The sequence below is a fragment of the Vicugna pacos genome, chromosome 7 (genome assembly GCF_048564905.1).
Source record: "Vicugna pacos chromosome 7, VicPac4, whole genome shotgun sequence".
Taxonomy (NCBI): domain Eukaryota; kingdom Metazoa; phylum Chordata; class Mammalia; order Artiodactyla; family Camelidae; genus Vicugna; species Vicugna pacos.
In genome coordinates, this window is record NC_132993.1 from 33,027,475 (window position 1) to 33,047,182 (window position 19,708).

The 19,708-nt window shown below is 35.2% G+C and overlaps 1 protein-coding gene across 3 annotated transcripts in view; it reads right to left on the reverse strand.

Moving 5' to 3' along the window:
• ZNF277 (zinc finger protein 277) overlaps positions 1-19,708 on the reverse strand; it is a 99,758-nt gene that overhangs the window by 49,764 nt on the left and 30,286 nt on the right. The window contains exon 2 of one of the 3 annotated variants that reach the window (XM_072964655.1): positions 7,699-7,763. The exons of the other annotated variants lie outside the window; for them this stretch is intronic. The gene's annotated coding sequence lies outside the window, so the exon portion shown is untranslated. The remainder of the gene's footprint in view (positions 1-7,698; positions 7,764-19,708) is intronic. 3 annotated transcript variants of the gene reach the window in all.

The following is a 19,708-nucleotide window of genomic DNA, read 5'->3' on the forward strand; positions in this document are numbered from 1 at the left end:
TGCCTACTATGCAGAAGGTATAGGATAGATACTATAAGAAATACAAAGACTATTAGTAAAAATTCCTATCCTGAAGAAGCTGTTAGTCTAGAGGAAAATACGAGACAACTGTACAAATAATTATAAGTCAACATACGTGAAGTTGACCATATAAATCAAGGACTAAGGATAGGGAATAATTTAAATCTGGAGAAATGAAGGGTAATCTTCACAGAGGATTCTTGAAATGGTGAAGAATTCCCACAAGTATACATGGGTTGTTAAAAAATGAAAATGGTCCAATTAATGCTAGAGCCTAAGTAAGAAAAGGCTGCAAAGGTAGTTCACATGTTGGTGAGCCTTAATACCAGGCCAAAGATTTATATTTAATTTGAAAATTGTGAATAGATCCTGGAGGTCTTTAATCAGGAAAGTAACACAACATATTAGGTCATAAAACAAGTCTTAACAAAACGAAAACACAAGCTACTAAAACTTATGGGATGCAGCAAAAACAGTACTTAGAGGGAAATTCAGAGTGGTAAATGCCTATGTTAAAAGGAAGAAAGCTCTCATATAAACAATCAAACTTTGTAACTCAAGGAACTAGTCAAAGAACAAACTAAGCTCCAAGTTAGCAGAAAGAAAGAAATAATAAAGATGGGCACAAAAGTAAATAGAGAATAGAAAAATATAGAAGAATAATCAATGAAATTAAAAGAGTTGGTGTTTTGAAAAGATAAAATTGATAAATCTTTAGCTAGGCTAAGAAAAAATCTAAATCAGGAATAAGAGGAGACATTATAACTGGTAACACAGAAATACAAAGGATCATAAGAGACTACATGAATAACATGGGATAACTGAGAAGAAATGGATACATTTCTAGAAACATATAACGTATCAAAACTGAATTTTGAAGAAAGAGGAAATCTGAATATACTGGTAACTATAAGGAGACTGTATCAGTAGTGAAAAATCTCCCAACAAACAAGAGCCCAGGAATACATGGCTTCACAGAAGAATTCTATCAAACATTTAAAGAGGGATTAGTGTCAATCCTTCTCAAACTCCTCCAAATATTGAAGAGGAAGGGACACTTCCAAACTCATTTTATGAGCCAGCATTACCCCGATACAAAGCCAGACAAAGACCCTACAAGAAAACTACAGGCTAATATCCCTAATGAATATAGATGCAAAAACTTCAACAAAACACTAGCAAACCAAATTCAACAGCACATTAAAAGGATCATACATCATAATTCAGTGGAATTTATCCCTAGGAAGAACCATTTAGCATATGAAAATAAATCAACATGATAACACCACATTAACAGAAGGAAAGATAAAAATCATATGATCATATTAATAGAGGGAAAAAAGCATTTGATAAAATTCAATATCCTTTCATGATAAAAACACTCAACAAACTGGAAAAAGGAAATTATCTCAACATAATAAAGGCTATATATATATAAAAAAGCTCATAATTAATATCATATTCAACTGTGAAAAAACTGAAAGTTTTCCCTTTAAGATCAGGAACAGGAACAAGATAAGGATACTCACTCTTGACATTTATATTCAACATAATACTGGAAGTCCTAACTAGAGAAGTTAGGCAAGAAACAATCAATAGACAAAGAAAAAAGCATCCAAATCAGAAAAGAAGTAATATTATCTGTTTGCAGGTTACATGGTCTTATATGTAGAATACTACAGAGATTCTACACACACAGAAAAAATGCTTAGAACTAATAACAAATTCAGCAAAGTTGCAGGACACATAATCAATATATAAAAATCAGTTTTGTTTCTGTACACCAATAAGGAACTTTTGAAAAGGAAATTAAATCAATTCAATTTACAATAGCACCAACATGAATAAAATATGTAGGAATAAACTTAGCCAAAGAGGCAAAAAGACTTATACACTGAAAACTACAAAACATTGATGAAAGACACAAACTGGAAAGACAGCCCATGTTCCTGGGTAAGAATATGTAAAATGTTAAATTGTCCATACTACTCAAAGCAATCTATAGATTCAATGCAATCTCTACCAAATTCCAATGGCATTTTTTTTAAGAAATAGAAAAAATAATCCTAAAATTCATATGGAACCACAAAGAACCATGAATAGCCAAAATAACCTTGAGAAAGAAGAACAAAGCGATAGGCTTCACACTTCCTGACTTCAAAACATCTTACAAAGCTACAGTAATCAAAATACTATGGACTGGCATAAAGTTTTATATATATATATCTCAAGGAATATAATGAAGAGCCCAGAAATAAACCCACACATATAGGGTCAAATGTCTTTGACAAAGATGCCAAGACTACATAATGAGGAAAGGACAGTTTTTTCAACAACCATTTGTTAAAAAACACCACTATTGGGTAAACTGGATATTCACATGTAAAAGAATGAAATTAGACCCTTACCTTACACTACACACAAAAATCAAGTCAAAACAGAATAAAGAAATATAAGACCTGAAATTATAAAATTCCTAGAAGAAAATATGGAGAAAAAACTTCCTAAACATTGGCCTCAGCAGTGACTTCTTAGATATGACAACAAAGAATAGGCAACAAAAACAACAGATAAGTAAGGACTTCATCAAACAAGAAAGTTTCTGCACAGCAAAGGAAACAATCAACAAAATAACCCATGGAGACATAGGAGACAATATTTGCAAAACATATACTTGATAGTTGGTGGAGCGAGGATACAGCTCAGTGGCAGAGTGTGTGCTTAGCATGCATGAGGTCCTGGGTTTAATCCCCAGTAGCTCCATTAGAAAAAAATATATATATATACACCTAATTACATACCCCCCCCAAAGAAGGCTAAAATCCAAAATATCTAAGGAACTCATACAACTCAAAAGCAAAAACAAATAATGGGCAAAGGACCTGAAAAGACATTTTTCCAAAGAAGACCATATAAATAGCCAACATGTATATGAAAAGGTGCTCAACATCACTAATCACCAAGAAATGCAAATCAAAGCACAATGAGATATTATCTCAAACCTGTTAGAATGACAATTATCAGAAAGGCAAGAGATAATAAGGGTTGGCAAGTATGGAGAAAAAAGAACCCTTGTACACTGTTGTTGGCAATGTGAATTGTTACAGCTATTACAGAAAACGAGATGGAGGGTTGTCAAAAAATTCAAAAATAACTACCATGTAATCCACCAGCATTTATCAAAGAGAAAAGAAGATCTTAAAGAGATTTGCACTCCCATTTTCATCAAAGTATTACTCACAATAGCCAAGAGGAGGAAACAGCCTACATGTCGATAGACATATGAATGGGTAAAAGCTGTGGTACAAGGTATACAATGAAATATTATTCAGCCTTTAAAAAGGACATTCTGTCATATGGTACAACATGGATGAACCTGAAGGACATCACGCTAAGTGAGATAAGCCAATCACAAAAGGATGAATACTGCATGATCGCATTTATATGAGGTATTTAAAGTGGTCAAAGCACCACATCATGTAAGAGTGAAGCCCAGGCTTCTAAAAAAGAATAAGCTCACTTCATAACTATCTATTTAGTCTTAGGTCCTGATTATATCATTGAAATTGAAAGGCTTTTGTATTATCTTGATGTATCACATGAGATTTTTATGCAGAGATAAGGGAATTTACAGGAATTTACATTGACAGCCTCAATTTTTTGAACACAGGAGGTGAGGTCTCCAACCATACTGAAGACAAGAGCTTAAGGAAAATGGGAAAGATTTAGAACTACTGCTAATGGAAAGTACAATTTAGATAAAAATCATTGTAGAACAGTCCTAAAGGTCCCACTGAGGTTAGCTAGCTGCCTTACTTTGAGTCTTATTTATGTTTCAGAAACAGATTTCAATTTTGCCTAAAAGAGCTTGACTTTTCTTACAACATATATGTTCTGGGTTGTCAAATCATGCAGCTCCATACAAATATATATACATATATACCCATAAAGATAAGATTCTTAAATTGAGAATTTCAGAAACATCTAACCCAGTGCTGTCCAATAGAACCTTTTGAGATGTAGGAAATGTTCTATATCTCCTCTGTCCAATTGGCTATCGTCCATGGTAGCCATTAGCCACATGTGGCTACTGAGCATTGAGAATGTGGACAGTGAGACTGGGGGAACTTCAGTTTTGTTCAATTTTAATTAATTTAAACAGCCATGTATGATTATTGGCTATCATATTTGGCAGAGCAGTTCTAACTAGTGCAGAAGTCCTTAATCTTAGATCTAGGGATTCTTAAAGGGTTCTGGGGACTCTAAAAAGTTTTGAAACCATGCATCCTGTCACTTACTCTGTATTTTTCTAGCATTTTGTCCAACACTTCTATCTATGATGTGTATGTGGATAGTGTCCGTATGTCGGGATTTCATGCAATTAAATAATTAAATTAAATAACTAAATCTGGAGTAGGATTTAAATGATCTCACTTTGCAGCCAGAGTAGAAGGTAATAGACTGAAGACAGAACAATTATATAGGGTATAATATAGAAACTACAAACAAGTCCCCCAGAAAAACTAATTTTTTAAATTGGTTATCACAATTTAAATGGTGAAATCTTCACCATTAACATTAACCCTCTGGACTACTGTTTCCAAACGTAAAATAGTATCTTTCACATAAATATAGGAATTTAACTGAGAACAGGCATAATAGGAGGGATTCTTTATCTATGGGAATATATATTCCAGTCTCTTAATAGACCAGATTACTGCACCCTGTCTACTGTGAATATTTGAGAAGAGGCAACATTTTTTTCACATAGAATCAGGATTAACAACTAACTTGCTTGCTCCCCGAAGATTTTCCTTTTTACATTCCTATTCTGTAAAGAAAAACTGTTTTCGGTGTTAAGCTCTGTAGCATATTCTACCACCTGATTATTTCTGGTGAAGCAGGTCTGTTCAGTTTGTATGCAAGCATAATCAATAGCAAAGAGAAGTCAGGCAAAGACAGAGAACATGTGGCAACCATCCTACTGTTATATTGATTCTATTAACATGTCCAATCTTTCTAGAAATACCAAGAAACTGCTTTCTCATACATCCCCAAACCACTGTCCATCCCATCAAATTCCCCAAATGGGCTGGGAAGTTGGTTATTTGGAGATCTCCTCTTTTTGTCTAGAAAACTCTCAATTAGCTTAGGAATTACTAACAAAATGGAACTCAGAGGCAAACCAAGTGGCAGACTAGAGGGTGTAGAAATGGCTTGATTTCCTGCCCAGATTATGACTAATAAGATGATACTAATTAAGCTCCTTTTCTTTATTATAATATGAAAGCACTGCAGAATTTAAAATATTGGCTGCTGCTTTCCTTTCATGCTACAATTCTTACTTTCAAAATTATCTAATGGAGAAATGTGATTAAGCTTCCTTTCACAAGCAACTTTGGTGCAAAACTGGGAAACTACATGGTACACTGGTTTCATTTCTTGGCCATTGATTACTTGTTTCTGGTTACACATGATACCTTCTTATCTTAAGCCATTCCATTAGAGGAATGAGTACTGTCCACTTTAATACTGCAGTAGTAACAATGTGAAAGCAACAGCTGCTTGAAATATTCTAAGTTCACGACATTTCAGAGGGAAATAAATTCTAGAAAGATGAAGTAAATGGTTAAAAATAAATCCTTCATTATTAATATGATAAATGATTGATTTAATTGTAGATTTAAGTCAGACATGATTTCTACTGTTAAAAATGTACTTTAAAACATACATGGTTAAGTATATTAATTTCTCCAGAAATATTTTCTCTAACTCAAAAATTTACTGGCAATGAGATTAAGAATCCAAAAGGAGGTGAAATGGAGGATAAAAGATCATACTTTCTCTGTGTTCTATAATTACTTTAAATATTCTTTCACATCAATTATATTTCACATCCTCTTGCTTCTACTCCATACTATCAAAGATATTTCAGAGTACTTCAATGTAAAACTACTACAAGTCCTTATTTGATAGGGATGCTGGGATTCTAAGTGGAATTCAAGGCTGGGTATATATATATATGTATTTCATTCTAAGTTATGGAACAAATGGGAACTAAGTCCTCAACTTTATATCCCTTCCACCAGTAGAAGGCAGTAGTAGGCAGGAGGCAGACAAAAGGGATTCGGGAATATAAATCTGGAAATAAACAGAAAAGGTATTAGAATTTTCACCTCAGTTAATGGAAAATGTAATTAACCAGAATAACCTATTTCAAACAATGCTGGTGATTCTGACAGGAGGGCCAAAGTAACAAAAGACTGACAAACACGATTTTGGGGGGGCAGGAATGGAGAAACAAAGCAAACTGGTGAATACTCTTATTTGCTGAAATCTAAGTGGGGGTGGGGAACGAAAATGGAAAGGAAGAAAAGGTAAAGTCTGACTCATAAAGACCTGATTGGTTATTGGCCTGTCTTAAGCTTTTTAAATAAGTAGCACCCAGTGGAAATTTCACAGTGCATCCACAGAGATTGGGTTTAACCTAATTTAATTGATTTGATTTGACAAACAATTACTTTGGAATTAGTATTCTAGTCAATATTTTAATGAAATGGGTTGGCAACTAGAAGACTGTGAATTACCTATCTGATATTTCCCTATTAAGTACAACTGGTGTTTTTGATAGAATCATAAATTTTCTGAGTTATGGAACTAACATATCTCTATTTACAAAATTAAACAGCGATGTCATCTTTTAATGTTTGATGTCTTAATTCATCAATATAAATAATTTGTCAGCAAATAGTTTTGTTTTTATGGAACAGGTTAAGAATAATAATTTTTAAGCACAGAAAAGCACATTAATAAATGTGAACATTTTGAAAGTACCACGTAACCACTGATTTAAATTCTAAGCAATTCTTAAATGTTCTATACATAACATTTAAATTCCTCACACATATATACATATATATGTATGTGTGTATACAGCAGATAATAGTTCCTTGAAAAAAATTAGTTTTTGTCCTTCACTGAATGAAAAGTGTTGTCTTGTTAACAACTTCACAAATGCATTTCTCTATTTGGTTTATGTCCCAAACATATTAATAATTTAGAATAAAGATAAGCAGTAGTTTAAAATCAGTATCTATGCTGAATGGATTTTTCATGTGGAGAAAAGTCACTGAATATGTTCTCTTTTGACAAGCAATTTTGCTGTCCTAAATAGTAAATACCACAGCAAATTCTAAAATTAAGAAAATATGCTAATTCTTTTTTGATCTTTGGATGAGATGTTAAAGTTAATGATTACTAACTTAGTCTAACTTCTTTAGAAGAAAACCTATTATTAATACAGTGAACCCTGGCTATGATAGTATTTACTAGATTATTCAGCACTGGGTAAGTCAGCTGAGATTCCATCTGACGGATTTTAATTGTTTAAATAGTAAAAGACCTCTTTATAACAGTCTTCTCAGCAATAAAGCAGCTCTGTAATAGCAAGGCTGTAAAGGATTTGAGGATGAAAAATAGTAACAAATTGCCTCTCAGTCCTGGTACTAAAATAGAAACTTCCCTAAAGTTAGGCAAAGTCTTAGCTGATGTTCACTGTATCACTCCGTTTTATGGAAGTATTTCCCTAGTAAGTATTTCTTCCTTCCAGCCCACTCTCAGGCAAAAGGTTGTGCCAGATCCTGGGGAGAAAATGAAGAAAAATATGAGTGACCCTACCCTCAAGGAAGCCACATCTTTTCCACCAGGGATGCTGGTCAGGTTCACAGATACACCTCACACGACTTAGCATGTCAGAAGCACCAGAGGAGAGAAAAGAACAAAACCCAGTGAGTTCATAGTATCCTTTTTTCTCGCTCTCTTTTTTTTTAGATTCTACAAAACAGAATCAGACTCAAAGACATAGTAAACAATCTTATGGTTACCAGGGAAAGGGGGTGAGAAGGGAAAAATTTAGAAATTTGAAATTTACAAATGTTAGCCACTCTATATAAAAATAGATTAAAAAACAAGTTTCTTTCTGTATAGCACAAGGAACTATGTTCAATATCTTATAATAACCTTTAATGAAAAAGAATATGAAAACAAATACATGTATGTATATGCATGACTGAGACATTGTGCTGTACACCAGAAACTGACACATTATAACTGACAGCTCTTCAATCAAAAACAAAAAACAAACAAAAACCCAATGGAAAGGTAGCCTATGTCCAGCAAGTGAGATACTGAAGCACTGGATGCACTTCCTCCGTTCCAGTCACACGCCAGACGGCTAGGGTAGTTGTTTGGACTTACTTGGAGGCATTTAACAAATCCTTTTTCTTCAATTTACTTGGATCTGCTGCTTTTATGAAGACATAGTTTTTTACTAAATGAGTTATCTTTTAAAGCTTCTGCAAAACACTTGAGATTCAATCTTTTTTTAGGATATTTAAAAAAATATATAATTCTCAATTTACTTGTCTACTGACAACCTCTCTTCTATCTTCAGTGGAGAATAGTATAAACCCATCTTCATAATATAATCTTCTATAAACATGACTACAGCATAAAAATCACTTGACATCTAATACAAAGGATGAGTATAAATAAAAAAGGTGCTGGACAGTAAAGCTGGACACAACAGATTTCAGCCCTAGACTTTCAGATACAGTACTAATTTTCTATGTTTTACATCATAATTACAAAAATTAATCCAAAAAGTGATATAAATCTTGTATCTCCTAAAGAGCAGGCGGAAATCAGTTAACATAAAATGGTACATATTGCAAATTACTCATGCAACAGCAAGCACAGAATTTTGTCAGCAGTTAATCTTACTAGTACCGGCTTCACGGGGATGTCCAAATGCAACATTACTAAAAATGAGACCTATTGAACACCTTTAGTTATTTTTATTTTCAGGCAGTGATTCTCAAACCTGACATTACATTTATCAACTAGGTAGCTTTTGTAATTCTAATGTAGTCACTCTGTGGTGACTGGTACATGTTTTGTGAATCGACAAACTATTGTTCTAAGAAAAACTTGTTATGATCAATTCTGTGATTTCATAATTTAGTATAAGAGTAAAAAGATGACTTTATGGGGGAAGAGTAAAAATTATTTCTAGTTTTGGGAAAAACAGCATCTTTCTCCAGGTTTTAGAAGGGATACTTTGTGATAGATAAAATTACATTTTGTAGTTACTGACTAAAAAAAGAAAAGTACTTTATTTATGAAAGGTAATCAAATTAAAGTCTTCATTGACACAATATGTTTCTTTAATGTGAATCTGCTCATACACAGTTGATAAACTGAGGAATAAGTTCAGCATAACACAGAAGCTGTATTGGTTCAGGTGGGGGTTTTTTCCAGCAATGATTTGAAGCAATCAAGGCAAGCTTTCCCATTATTTAAAGAAAGTCTAAGCAATACATAACGATCTTTAGCATTATTCCTAAAGATCCTAGTTAAGCATTCCTTACAGCAAGTAGGCACTTTAAGAACTGCTACTCTTTCCATTATGTAAGCTATACAAGGAAGCTGATCATGCAGATGAAGAAGGTGCGATGGCATTCCTTCCTGTGTTTAAAAAACACCTGATTGACATAGAGAGTCCTTCCAACAAATGGTATGGAACAAATGGACATTCATGGACAAAAAAATGAATGAATCTAGGCACAGTCCTTACCCTCTTCACAAAAATTAATTCAAAATAGATCACAGACCTGACTGTAAAATACAAAACTGGAAAAGTCCTAGACATTAATGCCAACTAAAGAAAGCCACTCACTATGGCTCTACAAGGACTGAGTCATTAGGCACCCTAGTTGCTGACCTTCAACACACCCTGAAAGGAGTTCAGGGTGGAGATCAGGAATGAGGCACTGTGTGCTCTGGGAAAACTGGCAGAACAGGCCTTCAGATGGTTAGATATTTTCAGGTGAAATTTTTAAATGAATCTGGATTCTTGCATTTTCCCACACTCAAAAAGGCATTAAAACTATTAAGATCTCTGTTCCTCGTAACTGGGAGCCACCTTCTACCAAGATGTGTGCTTGGCTACATGTACCCACTTTGCCAAAATCATATATATACTGACCTCTCCCCTTACAGGGGCTGCAGGGGTTTCTCAGAGCTATCTGAGAGGCTGTCTCCTGGGCAATAGTTCTGAGGAAGACACTGAATAAACTCAACTCACAACTTTTATGTTGTGCGTTTAAGTCAATAATAACAGGAGAAAATCTTGATGACCTTAAGCATAATGTGCCTTTTGAGATACAACACCAAAGACATGACCCATGAAAGAAGTAACTGATGAGCTGAACTTCATTAAAATTAAAAACTTTCACTCTGAAAATGACACTGTTAAGAAAATTAGAAGACAAGCTACAGACTAGGGGCAAAGATTTAAAAGACACACCTGATGAAGGACTGTCATCCAAAATATACAAAATAAACTTTAAAAACTCAGCAAGATAACAAACAACTTGATTAAAAAATGGGCTGAAGATCTTTATTTTTTTTAATATTATTTCTTTAAATTGAAGTATAGTTGATTTACAATATATGTGGGGCTGAAAATATTAACAGATATCTCATCAGAGAAGATATACAGAAGGCAAATAAGCATATGAAAAGATGTCCCACATCATACAGTTTCAAGGAAATGCAAACTACAACAAGATTCCACTCTACAGCTAGAATGGCCAAAATCCAGAACAATGAACAAACCAAACACTGGTGAGGATGTGGAGCAACAGGAACTCTCATTCATTGCTGGTAGGAATGCAAATGGTACATTCACTTTTGAAGACTATGTGGTGGTTTCTTAAAAAAGTAAACATACTCTTATCATACAATCCAGCAATCATACTCCTTGGTATGTATCCAAAGGAGTGAAAAACTGATGTCTACACAAAAACCTGCACATACATGTTTACAGCAGCTTTATTTATAACTGCCAAAACTTGGAAGGAACCAAGATGTCCTTCAGTAGGCAAATGGATAAATAAAATTTGGTATATCCAGACAATGGAATACTATTCAGCATGAAAAAGAAATGAGCTGTCAAGACATAAAAATAAATGGAACAATCTTAAATGCATATTACTAAGTGAAAGAAACCAATATGAAAAGGTAGCATATTGTGTGGTTCCAATTACATGACATTCTGGAAAAGGCAAAACTATGGAGAGCATAAAATGACCAGTGGTTGTCAGGGCTGGGGTGGGGACATGATTATGCACAGCACAGATTTTTAGGGCAATGAAAATACTCTGCATGATATTATAATAATGGATACATATCATTATACATTTGTTCAAACCTTTAGAATGTACAACACCAAGGGTGAACCCTAAAGTAAATAATGGATATTGGGTGATTATGTTATGTCAATGTAGGTTCATCTGAAGTAAATATGTACCATTCTGGTGAATGATATTGATAAAGGGAGAGGGTATTATGTGTGGGGTTAAGGCTATATGGGAAATCACTGTATCTCTGTCTCAATTTTGTTGTAAATCTAAAACTACTCTAAAAAAATGATGCAAAGAATTAACTAGACTGTGATACTGAATGTAAAACCAGTGGAGACTTAACGATGCTGCTCTTTTTATTAGGACTGCTTTAGTTTACAAACTTCTACTGGTTTTGAGTGATCTGTCCCTAATCCTATTACCCCGACAAGATCTGTTATTGTATTGTGTGCTTTTGTAGAATGCAAAGTTTTTCAGGAATGTATGTAAGGTTGCTAGAGTAGAAGCACCTTTGTTATTTGTATATAACAAAGCATTTTTAAGGTTGAATACACTGGGACAGACATGGGCATCTGCTGATAACATAGCTCAGTTTTTAGACTTAAAAGCCCTTAATAAAAAAAGAATGTGGGACTAGGGAATCAGGGTATCCCACGTAATGAAAAAGTGCTTCTGGTATTGTATATCACAGCTTATAGCTAGTGAGGACCTATATTCAAAATTCCACTGGTAGGGATAAGAAAACTATGATGTAAAAGCTTTTTTCTACTTTACATGTTGCCTCCCTAGTAAAGTGTTACAACAAGCCTTCTTGTATTGACCAATGCTCATTATGCCAAATAACTGGCCATCTTAACAGTTTCTGCATCACGTTGCAGCCAAGGCAACAAGGAGGCTTTGTCCTTCCCCAATGCAGTTCCTGTTTTATTCTGCAAAACAATGAGAAAATAACACTTGCTTTACCAAAACATGCTTTATAACCAATTTTACTGGAATGGACTTATTCCCCAAAAATCCAGATATAAAATTGCGATTCAGAGAGAGAAAAATACTAAATGGAGAAAGAAAGTAAGTATCACTCAAGAGTCTCAGTCTGTAAGATTCAGGGTATTAACTCATGGAATAAAACACTGATAGTCAAAGGGACGTAGTCTTAAAAGTGAAGAAACCCCTCAAGAAATCTAGATTAAAACAAAATGCTTAAGTGACTATGTATTTGAAGTTAAGTGGCAATCAATGAAAGCTAACCAGATGTTTATATAAATCACTTAAAGCAGATATACAGTAATCATCTTAAAAAAAACTGAGAATAATTAAAAATTAGCAAGCCAAGGAAAGCCTATATGTACTGACAAAACAGCAGTAACTCATCCACAGTTTTGGTGTGTTTTACTTTGATCTGTAGGTACATAACTCCACAAAACCTTCCTACTTTGGATTTTAATTTTGGACATGCCGAAAAGAGATTCAGAAGCAATGATCTATAAATTATTCTTTGGATTTCCTGCATTATAAAATCATTTCAAATTTCAATTGTTCACCAAATGATCCTATGTGGGATAAAGTTCTATACAAAAAGAACAGAGAAAGACAAAAAAAGCAACAACACATTGTAAATCCTTAAGGAACATATAGATAAATTTACCTTCACGTCAGATTGTCACGAGTTATCTTTGACTTTCCAGAAATGGCACTCAAAACCATTCAGACTCATTTCAGTGGGTCTTTCACTGAGCCAGAGTTATAAAAACTTTAGCTTTCCCGTGAAAGGAGAGGCTGAGTTCCAGTTGCTTGAGAATTTCAATCATCTGAGGGAGTACCCAGGGAAATCTTGGGGAAGGTCTCTGTTGGAGCAAGTTGCCACCACTGCTATTTTCAAAGTGCAGTTGGTTCAGATCCCCTTTGTGGAATGAGGAGATGTCAACAGTAGAGAAATCCTGTTTTCCTCCAAGCCTTTTAGGTCTGGTACCTCAAACCTTCTAGTCCTCCAGTTAGTAGTTATGCCCTAGCAATTAGAGGGGGCACTAATGAAAAAGAATGGTAAACCGGAGAGGGGGAAAAATGAAGAGGGTTTTAGGAAGCAGGCAGGAGATTTAAAACAAACAAACAAAAAACAACACACCAAAACCAAAGCCCCCCAAACAGCTAGCAAAGCTAGTCAAATGTTAGCAGTTATTAAAAGGGCTGTTCATTGCCCTTCCTCTCTTCTCTTTCTTGCCCAACCTCTTCTCATTCTCAGCTCTGACTCTATAAAGCTTTAAAGCACTTAGGAAATAAGATTTTTTGAATGGAATGTAAAGTTAAAACTCAACAGAGAAATATTTCATTGATAAAATCAATAAAGATAAGATCAGCATCGAAAGACACTAGGTTTCCCAAATTCCAGCATTGCACTGAATATTGATTATTAATCATGCATGAGTGCTACTAAATAAAATATAAAATGTAAAATAAGTTACTTGGGCTGTATGAAATAAGCTATTGGGACAATAATTCTATTCAACATATTTAATATACTTTGGAGTAGAAGAGGATATCGCAGTGGTCAAAGGAATCTACAGAGCAGAAAGGTGCTTCACTCTGAATCTCACTGCCAGCTGTCATTTTTGCTTGCTGTGTTCTAAACATGTAATTTACAATGAGGGAAGGGGATACTGTTATAATAATTTGGGAAGCTTCATAAACCACTCTTCCAGATGAAAGTCACTGAGATGAACAACAAACTCTTACTTAAAAAAGAATAAAGAACATAAGGCTTATTAATATTAGAGATAAGCCCTACAGTTATTAAAAGATAAATACACTTTTTTGTGCATTAAGGGATTATTAAGAAACTTCAAGGATGAGTTCTTTAAAATCTAACATGTGTGTGACACTGACAGCTCCATAAGATAAGATCCAGAGCTATAAATAGCCAAGGGGTATTCTACAAAATGAGAACTATACATTATCGGCACTGGCATTTTTTGGTAAGCAATTGTTTTAAGGGTACAATAAAACTGTAGAGCTTTCAACGGGGTTTTTAATGTCCAACACATCTAAATTCTAGAATTATTTTCAAAAGTCAGTTTGTTATGATATGCCGGTGAGGTGTTCAAATATCTTACTGGAAGTTTCAGAAGTTACTGCAACTCTAACCCACTGCCCCAAAAAAGTCATTTCTTGGTTTGTGATTTTACAGCCAGAGATAACCCTAGACCATTGTTAGTGATCCACTGGCCGGACAGTAACTATACAGTCATCTTAAGAATTATTAACTGCAGAAATGCTAATAACAGGAGGCAGAGTTGCCTCTCTCTGTAATAAGATGACAATACTACTAACAGCTTCTACTTGCCATTACCATTTAAAGGCTAACAGAGCAGAGCCAGCAACATATCTGCCTTCATTAGCTTCCTTCTGCACCCTTCCCCTTCCAATGCCGACCTTTCTTCTCTACAGAGAGGCATCCGGTACGGTTCTGGGACAAACTTTTTCTTATTCAAAACATAAGAAAGAGTTCGCAGTTATTTTCTGTACTTCTTGGTTGACTGGTGTAATACTGTGATTAAAACTTTGAGTAAACTAGTATAACTAAGCCTTACAGATTTCTAAAACAAAATTTTCAGACAACAAAAATGAGTACAAAATTACTTACAAAACCAGGGTATTCTAACATTGGATTAGAATGTTAGAATAACAATTTACTTAACCAGCTCTCCACGTTAGATATTTAGGTTGTATGCATTTCTTGCTATTATAAACAAAACTGCAGGGAATACACCTGTAGCTGAATCTTTGCCCTTTTTTAAAATGATCATCTTCTTAAGACCAATTAGAAGTAAAATTACTAGGTCAAAGGGCACCAATATTTTAATGTGGATTATTTATTCCTTTAGTTATGGAGTGGTTAAACAGAGTCTGGGCACTAGCAATTAGGAGGTGAGGTTAGCAGAGGGAATCAGATTTCATAATAGTTGACTTTGAACATGAACTTGATCTCTCTTATTCTAATACAAAGAGTCAGAAAGGATGGTCAACAAACTCTCTAGCCTCAGGAGATCCTTACTTCCTTTCTAGGGAAGCAAAACCTATATAGGGCCTTATTGTAAGAGTGACCTATTCCTGGTGAGGGATGCAGCCTCTGCTCAAAAGTTTCTCTCAACCAGAGTCAGGCTAGGACCCAGAGAAAGCAATATGCATTTTACTAAAGCCAGGGTTGTTGTTGTAGTTTTTAATCTCACTAAAAATTTTGTTTAAAACTTTCTATCTGTCCTTGTCCCATACTCGCAAGCCTGAAGACATTTCTGCAATACTGTTGTTGATTGTTAGACACTAACCAAGAGCAACTACCCCTTTCAACCCACCCAGAGTTACTATAAATAAATAATTACTTAATACGAGTTAAATTATTGAGTTTGAGTAGCTGGTATAAACGATCCAGTGTTTGTAACCAGTGGTAAGTGGGCCTGGGGGACCAATGACGTGTCAATGCCTTGAGCAGTAGTTCTCCCAAGTGTGGCCCCTGGACCAGCAGCATCAGCATCACCTGAAAACTCATTAGAAAGGCAAATCACTGGGCCCCTGAAATCTGTGTTTTAACAAGCAACCTGTTTTAACATGTGATACAATTTAAGAACCAAAGGCCTAGCAACTGACACCACAAAATCTTCTACAGAAATGCTTACATCGTTTCAGAGGATTCGTTAAGGTGCAAGGGGGACAGATATAAAACAACTGGACTGGAGAGGAAAGTGGGGAGAAGTTGCTGTGTCATAACAATGTATGGACTTGATAAAGTAATTCAGTTTTTTCTCTAGGAGTGGTTAGGACCAGAATGATCCAGTGCCAGATCTAATTAATCAAATTTTCGGAGCTGGGCCCAAAGCAGGATCCCCAGGTGGTGCTCATGTACACTAACGTTCAAGACCTACTGCCCAGCTTGCATGGTTGCCAAGAAAGGGCCACTGTGGCCTTGAGGACCTGGACCATCTTATCTAATCCATTTCAACCTTTACCCTCAAACACCAAGACATTTTATGCTTTTTGTCATAAAGGGCTATTTTTATTCGTATTACCCAGTGTCCTGCAACTGAAACCTATGTTTCTAGATGTAAAGATTCTCATAGAAAACTATCTTTTGGAAAAGAGGTCGTTTTGAAAGAGCAGGGCCTGAGCCTTCATGGAATCCGAGGATCCAAGAAATTGTATATAAAAATGTATATATGCACACATACATCACTCAGGATAAGAGTTCACAGCTTTTATCAGGTTCTCATAGAGGTCTGTGATGCTCATGAAAGCTTAAAAACAAAAACAAGACCACAAAAAAGCCCGCTGGCCTAGAAAGCCAATGATATGTATTTAAAAGAGAAATAAATACTGCATGAAATGCTGACACTGTAGAGCCATGTAAAAAGCACACACAAAAGTGAAAATGAACAGCATGCACTATGTAACACTGGGGATTGAGGCAAGTCTGAGGCGCTACATTGCCCCTGTATTTAACATAATCTAATGCTCTAAAGCTGGGCTTTCACAGTTGAAGGCCTCTTTACTCTCTTCAATGCCAGACTGATGAAGATGATGGCTTGTTTCTACTAGGCCTTATGGCAGAAGTTTATACACAATCTCTGATTTAATTACCAAAAGAAAAAAAGTTCCATAGGTAAGACAGTTTTGTTATTAAGCAGTAAGAGAATCACAGTTTTAAACTCATCCCAATGGATCAGTGACAACTCAATTCATTATCACACTTCTGAAAGTCAGTTAACTGGCAACAGCTTCACTCAGCTGCAGAAGCTAAAGGTCTACGGATCCTCACACAAAACTCCTCAGAGTCCAACAGTCTCTGACCTCAGTGATTTCCCAAACACAAGACGAGCTCAGCACCTGCTGTGTTCAGAAAGACTATGCCCTCACCTGTAGGTCTCCACTGTCCAGCAACAGTAAATTCAGCCTTTTGATTCAGAGATTAACCACCTCCTTGACAAAGGGTTACACAGAAAACTGGAATCCAGGCCTTCTGATTTCAGAGCCCAACCCTGGAGTCATTGTACTTTCCCTGAGCAAACATCCTAATACTTGGATGATGATGGAGAGACCATGATTCCCTCTCCGTGACCATAGCAATGTTGCTATTTAAGTAGTGTTTAGTAACTTGTTATTGCTCCTTTCTAATTTTATTATTTTTTTTACAGACATCATGAATGGCGAAGTCCCTATGAAGGTAGGCAGTATTATTCACCAACATTTACAACTAAAAGTATCCACATTTTAAATTTTAGCAAATTTAAAACAGAATAAACTTCTTAAATACTATGCTTTGAAGAGTTTCTAAATATGAGTAACAGAATACTTTTTTACTAATAGGACAAAATGTATTTTAAAAAATATATAATCCTCTATATAAACATTTGAGAGAATGACATGGAACAAATTTTTTTCTGTCATTAAATTGCCTTTGTTAATATAATTAACTAATGAGGTTTTTATCATATTAATACAGAACATAAATCATATGCAGTACTTTTTTTTATAAATCTAAAATAATTAAGGCAGATAGACAAAAAAAACTTAAAAAAATTTAAACTAAAAATATTATTTACCATGGGAACTTTATGTCCAAAGTTCTCTTTGTAATGACGATATTCCCTACATTGCTCCCCCCTTGGTTTTCTTTCTTAGCTTTAATACAAAGCTGAAACTTCCCGGCCAGCTTGGCCATTTTAAGATCTATAAATTTGGGCAAGCAGTCTATACACATGGCTTAATAATAATCTTTTTAAACTTAATTGCTTTTTAAAATGTCTCAGTAATTTGGAAGACAAAACATCAAGGGTGATGAAATCTATTGAGGCCACAAAACTAGACAGGCAGATTATAGGAAGGAGGAGAGCTATTAAATGCAGGCAGGCTGAGAGCAGTGTACAGAACTCATTATTGAGAAAAATAATGAGTTAGGGAACACGAAATTCTGCAGAAAATGAATACACCCTTGGTACTCATATGCTGTAAGACACTGAACAGAAGAATACATGTTGAGTAGAGGATAAGGCTAAACTTTTAGGACAGTGCTTAAAAAACTAAGAATTTTAAACTGTTTACTGCATTGTCAAAGGATGTTACTTTAAAATGATATAACTTTATTTGGAACAAAGGGTAGTTCAGGTCACCTTGCTTAAAAGTCTTCTATTACAGAACATTCAAGTAAAAGCAAGCAGAATGACACAAAAGCTTTGACTGGAGGCTTTGATATTCAAGAGGATTAAACAAATGAGCACTGGTGTCTTTTAATGGAGAGCAGATTATGAAGAAACTCATAAAAACACATAATTCTAAAGGGACCATGAAGGTTAAAGAACAGAAGGATTTGGGGCAAAATGTTACATGTGGTAAAACTGAGACAAGAGACACAAAAATAAATTAGGGGAGAGGTTAATACTAAAAAATGAGACTTTGTTTCTACCTTTAATGCAAGTTATTCTTTTCTCCAGAAAAAAATCAAGAAACAAGGGCCCAACTGAAGTTCAGCTGACCCTTGAACAATGCAGGGGTGGGCTGGGGGGAGGCACCACTCTGTCATAGATGAAAATCTGCATATAACTTTCCAGTGCCCCTGCCCCCTGCATCTGTGGTTCCGTGGCAACCACAGGTGATGCAGCACTGTAGTTTTTACAGAAAAAAAATCAAGTAGACCCTTGCTGTTCAAACCCCTGTTGTTCAAGGGTTAACTATAATCACCTTTCTTAATCTGAAAAATAAAAAACGCAACAACAGAGTAGACACAGTGAGGCATGTAAAATGCCATCCATTAGCTCTTTGTGGGGTTTAGCAAATTTATTTTGCAACTTTTTTTTTTTTTCGTAGACAGAAACCTAACTGCTGGCTGTTAGGTAAAACAGACTTTACAAATGGTGAAATGAGACACAGTTGGTCTCTAGGTGCTTTAGCGCTAGTTTTGAAGAAAAATGTCAAAGCTGAACCTTCATTCCAATCACCCAAGCACGTGTTTGAAGCTGACAACACCAGATAGCCTATTGTACTGGGGAAGCCCAGTAGGAAATTCAAAGACTCTAATGCAGTGTCCAGAAAGACACTTAAAATTCATGAAGCTACTTAATGCCTCAAGTTTTTATGGTGGTTGGAATCTTCTCAAGCTGCCTGAGCAAACTCATAAGTAGGAGAAGCATGGAGGCAAGTTCTAGAGACTATTATTAGGGGTTATGGTAGCCTGTCATCACAAGCTCTAATCTATTTCTCACACACATTTCTGTGGTCATATGTGAAAGACTTAACAATCCTATCAAGTCTTTGAAAGAACTGTTAAAAGAAAGAACTATTAAAATACTGCATATTTGTAAGAAATAAACCTCAGATGAACAGCAATCACTCTATGCTGTAACTATTCATCACAGAAGTTAAGATAGTACAGAAACCAGAGTAGGCACAAGTTTCTGTTCCACCATCTTGGCTCTCCACCTAGCCTGTCCTCCTGATTTCAT